Below are 5,000 nucleotides of genomic sequence, written 5' to 3'. Positions count from 1 at the left end.
CTTACATCTGTCTGTCTCTCACATCTGTCTGTCTCTCACACTCGTATGTATATTTTTCTGTCTGTCTTTCTATCCGGTTCTACATGTCTATAGAAGTTGGACTTAGAAGTTGTACAGAAAGAGAAAACCTTTAAATAGACTGGACGTCAAATGACAAAAGCTTGCTGGGAAAAGCGTTCCTCAAAAGTTCAGCCTAAATAAATTCATTATAGAAGTTTAATGAAGGGCAAATCCATTTAAAATGTTATTCACAGGTTGTAGCCTTCTAACGAGAGAGAAACTTGGAGATAAACGTCCTCAAGGAGTCATCAGATATAAACCATTTTAAAGATTCGGTGAACTGTAGATAGACACTGGGACTGTTCTTCAAGGCTTCTTCAAGTTTTGTAGCTTTTCACATTCTATTTAGAGCCATTACTCGAAGAGAAAACATGGTGGTAACAAGGATTAACACCTGAAAAGGGGTTCCTCAAGGGTTCTACCTAGAAACTGTATGGAAACTTCTGAAAGATCTAGAGATCTTCTGAAACCGTTCCTTTTTACTGAGTAGATGTTCACTTGCTAATGTGGGTCTATTTAGAATTTTCAATGAAAGGGAAATTGATGCTGTAATGATCACAGGTTCCTCAAGGTTTCAGGTGGCTATTTGACCAATATCTCTTTAGATTTCAGTTTAGAACATTGAAAAGGAAAATGGAGGGTGGTGATGATAGGAGGGTTCCTCTAGGGTTGGCCAGAAAGCTTTAAGATCTGACTTTCTATGATTGTTCTAAAGCTTAGAGCTTTACTGACTCGGTTCCTCTTGGGTTCTTTAAACGCCTTTGCGCTTTCTGTTTATGCTATGAGCAGTTTTGTCATCACTTGGGGTTGAGGAGACCATCAAGAAGATCCATAATAGATTTTCATTGGTCAGAAGTCAGACCTGACTTGCTACCTCTAATCGCAGCAGCACTAACGCCTCCTGCGTCCTCGTTATAAACAGCAGAAAGTGAAAAGATGTGTCTAATTTCCCTGTCATCACCATGGTTCTTCACAACCTCAACAATGTTCTCACATCCTGCTACAACGTCAACAACATACACAACTCCACATGTGGCCAAAGTGTGGCGTTACTAATCCTGAGCAGATCACAGGAGAATGTGTGGAGCTAAGAGGTTTATCCCGGAGCTGTAAAACACATTATGGACTGACGAGGCTGGATGAATGAACCGCTCTGGAAGAGTGAAGAGTGTGAAGGAAGGAAGGATGGATAAAAGGATGAATAAAACGAGGGAAAAAAAACAATGTTACGTAAAACAGAGTGACACAATTTTAAACCCATCCAAACCAGGAACTTTGATTTGTTTGGGGTTTTTTTTCATCTCGCACGTGGACCTTCTTGAGAAACAGGGTTCCTCAAGCATTCTTTCAAAGAGTTTCTGATTGCATGTCATAATCTTTTAACGTTCTGCCTGGAGGTTCCTGCAGAGGAACAAACCAAAGAGCACAAGAACTAAAGGAATCAAGAAGCTGGACTAGATGAGAAGGTGGAGACGGTGGATGAGAAGGTGGAGATGATGGATGAGAAGGTGGAGATGGTGGATGAGAAGGTGGAGATGATGGATGAGAAGGTGGAGACGGTGGATGAGAAGGTGGAGATGATGGCTTGGAAGGCATGCATGTTGGGGAACAGAGCTATCCTGTAACAGGAGAAGCGCGCAAGGGAACGCGGAGCCCAAGATTACGCACCCGTAATAACGCGCAATAATAACGTTATTAATAACGCGTAACGACGCGGATCGGGGCAACTGGAAACGTTGTCTGCAGGCAAAACACACACACACACACACACACACACACACACCTACCCCTGTTCTTGTTCTTCTTCTTATTGCTCCTCTTCTTTTAGATCCCTTTCTTCTTTCGATCCGACGCTGCGTGTCGAAAAGCCGCACTCGCGCGAATTACGGATGCGATCTGACGGTCGGTTGCGTGTGCGAGCGCGCGTGTGCGCGCGAAGAAGGGAGGGGGGGGTGCACGTGCGCGCTCCCCGTTGGACGTTACGGATAAAAAAAGCGAAACCGCGGTGCGCGTTCACGTCGCGTCTATTTCCCCAGGAGCGATACAAGAAATCGTTATATTAATAGGAGTGTGTGTGTGTGTGTGTGTGTGTGTGTGTGTGTGAGGAGGACAGAAAGGTCGCAGTTCTCTGAGCTCCCTTGCACTTCAGAAAGGAGTCAGGGGGGAAACACACATACACACACACACCCCTACACACCCCTACACACACATGGGTCTTGTCTGTGTTCCGGTGCGGCGACGACAGCGTTTTCTGCACGTAGCACGCGCACAGCGTCCCGCCCTCATGTTTCTGCTATGCGGCGCGGGAGCGCGCACGGGGGGTGGGGACGCAAACACACACACACACACACACACACTCGCGCGCGCGCGCGAGTTTTGGGACCGGGAGGACGAGCGGAGTGGTGGGTGGGATATTTTTTTTTGTGAGCGCGCAGGAACGGAAACACACACACACACACACACACACACGAGAGACCACGTTCCTGGGTACGGGGGCTCATGACTTCCGTGGACGGTGCATGGAGCATCCTCCGGTCCCTGTGTCACGTGACCTCCTTATTTAATCTGGGTTTGAGAAACGTCACAATATTTTGCTGAAATATAAATGACATCATCAAAAAGCGACTGTTAGACAGAGAGAGAGAGAGAGAGAGAGAGAGAGAGAGAGAGAGAGAGTTATACTGGGCATTATTATTATTATTATTTTTATTATTACTACAACATACCATTATTAATTCTAACATCCAACAAACAAATAAACATACAACAAACATGGACATTATTTATGTTATTTATTTATTTATTTATTTATTATTTTTTTTATGCAGCAAAGAGCATCTACATGCACAAACCAATACTTAATATTCAAATCAAAAAAATAAAAGTGCAATAAAATAAAAAATGAATTTATTTTAAATGCAGACAAAATAGTGTTGTGGACAATAAAAGAAGCGAATATTACTAAAGTGGAACAATTATTGGTAAATGTTATATATCACAATATTTCTTTATTTGTTTGTTTTCAATGTATTTCTTGCATTTTTACAAATGGCATTGCGGTGAGTGGACGCTAGGGGGAGTGTTCAATACACACACTTTGATTTGTCCTTTTACACTGAACATACTATAAGACCAGAAGTATTGGGACATCCGACTTTTTCCCAGTGTTATGTGCTTCTTCCCCCAAACACAAGCTTGGAGAAACCTGTTCATTCTAGATCTACTTTCTATAGGTTATAGTCTCCTGCTATAGAGCTGGAACCCATGCAGAACACCTTTGGCATGAATTGAAAAAGCACACCAGGCCTGCTCAGCTCAACACATTGGCCGAACAAATCTCACACAAATCTCCAAAAAGTCTAGTGGAACATCTTCCCAGAAGAGTGGAGCTTCCTATTAAAAGCAACTGAGGACCTTTATGCATGTAGTGCATCGATTTGAAACCAGTCCAGTCTCCATAAAAAAAAAACATGGAGATGTTGATCATCGGGTTGATCCTAATCTTCATTCAAAACCCGGAGCACACAACCGGTGTAACCGTTTCAGGAAGTTATCAGTGGGAGGAAATGGAGGACACACGCGGTGCAGATGTGTGCCAGGGCGACCGTGACAGACGTGCATTGTGCGAAGGCCGAGTGGGTGTCATCACGTGGCCTTGTGAATGAGAAGATGAGGGTGGAGAAGGAGACAAAGTCATGAAGGTTTAAGGATAAGACTGGCACTTGGGGCAATGGGGCGAAGGGGGGGTCTCTAGAGAGTGGGAACTCTAACATATCCTCGATCTCAGATCTGCGATGTCAACCTCTGTGTTTTGAGCTTCTGCATCCACGAGCACACACATTGACAGGACGCATCATGTTGGCCCCTCCCACCAAAAGCATTCAATTAATTTCCCAGTTTTTTCTAGAAATCAGGTTTGTAAATAAAGCTCTGTGGAGATGCTCAGTTCTCGGAACGAAGTTTTGAATTTATGATCCTTTAATGATGCAGCTCTCAGCAAGGCTCTGGATTCGTCTGGATTCGACCTCCTAGAAATGATTACAGCATCGTTCTTTACACCTTGTGTATTATCCTGGACAAACCCATTTTCACCAATTTCCTCCAATTGACACAGAATTTTCTTTTCACACGTTCTTATGAAAGATGTTTTATATAAGATGCCATCTGTCTGAATAATGGTGAAGAGTTGTTTTATTTTGTCCGAGCAAATACATCGGAAGTGATTCATTTCTTTTCATTTCACAGAAAAAAAGTGATTGTAGGAGGAAAAAAAGTCTAAATCAGTCTTCATATTGATAATGAATAATGGGTTGATGATGATGATGATGATGAGGGTCAGGGTGACGTGGCATGGGTTATGATGATAATGGGCTGATGATGATGATGAGGGTCAGGGTGACGTGGCATGAAATCAGGTTCACATGAATGATTTCGGTCTCTCTGATGCCCTCTAGTGTTTCAGATGTGACATTACAGAGGAAGGAAATAACTAATGGTTTTGTGCACCTCATCACTATCATGTAGGGGAAAATCAACTAAATAAATGTATAGCATAAAAATAAGAAAAAAAAGTATAAAGAAAAAAGATAAAATAATTCTTCTTTTGAATGTGAGGCTAACAACACTAGCAGGTAAACCTGTAGAAACTCGGGACGCTGCAGCGTTTGAAGGTTTCCTGCAGGCTGCAGCAAATCCCCTGCAGCTGACAGGTTGACACTCACCCACTGACACTGCATCGAGCTCCTGACTCTCTAACGTCTAATCTTTTGATCTCCTTCACATGTTAAATCCTGAAGCCTGGAACTGATTAACTGCAGTGGAACCAAGACACACGTGTGGGATTAGAGTGTGTGGAATGTAAATCCAGACCGGTTTTATGGATTCAGAGGGTTCAGAACGTTAAAAATGTTTAGAAGAAGCAGAAGAATCTAACATCATTT

At 43.0% G+C, this 5,000-nt stretch overlaps 1 protein-coding gene across 1 annotated transcript in view; it reads right to left on the bottom strand.

Annotated features, from left to right (window-relative positions):
* The window catches only part of rnf24 (ring finger protein 24), a 33,362-nt gene extending 31,043 nt beyond the window's left edge, over positions 1-2,319 (bottom strand). The window contains exon 1 of the mRNA XM_046843039.1: positions 1,848-2,319. The gene's annotated coding sequence lies outside the window, so the exon portion shown is untranslated. The remainder of the gene's footprint in view (positions 1-1,847) is intronic.
* Positions 2,320-5,000: the final 2,681 nt, after the last annotated feature.

This window comes from Silurus meridionalis, chromosome 28 (assembly GCF_014805685.1).
Source record: "Silurus meridionalis isolate SWU-2019-XX chromosome 28, ASM1480568v1, whole genome shotgun sequence".
Lineage (NCBI taxonomy): Eukaryota > Metazoa > Chordata > Actinopteri > Siluriformes > Siluridae > Silurus > Silurus meridionalis.
This window is presented reverse-complemented; position numbering and strand designations above follow the sequence as displayed.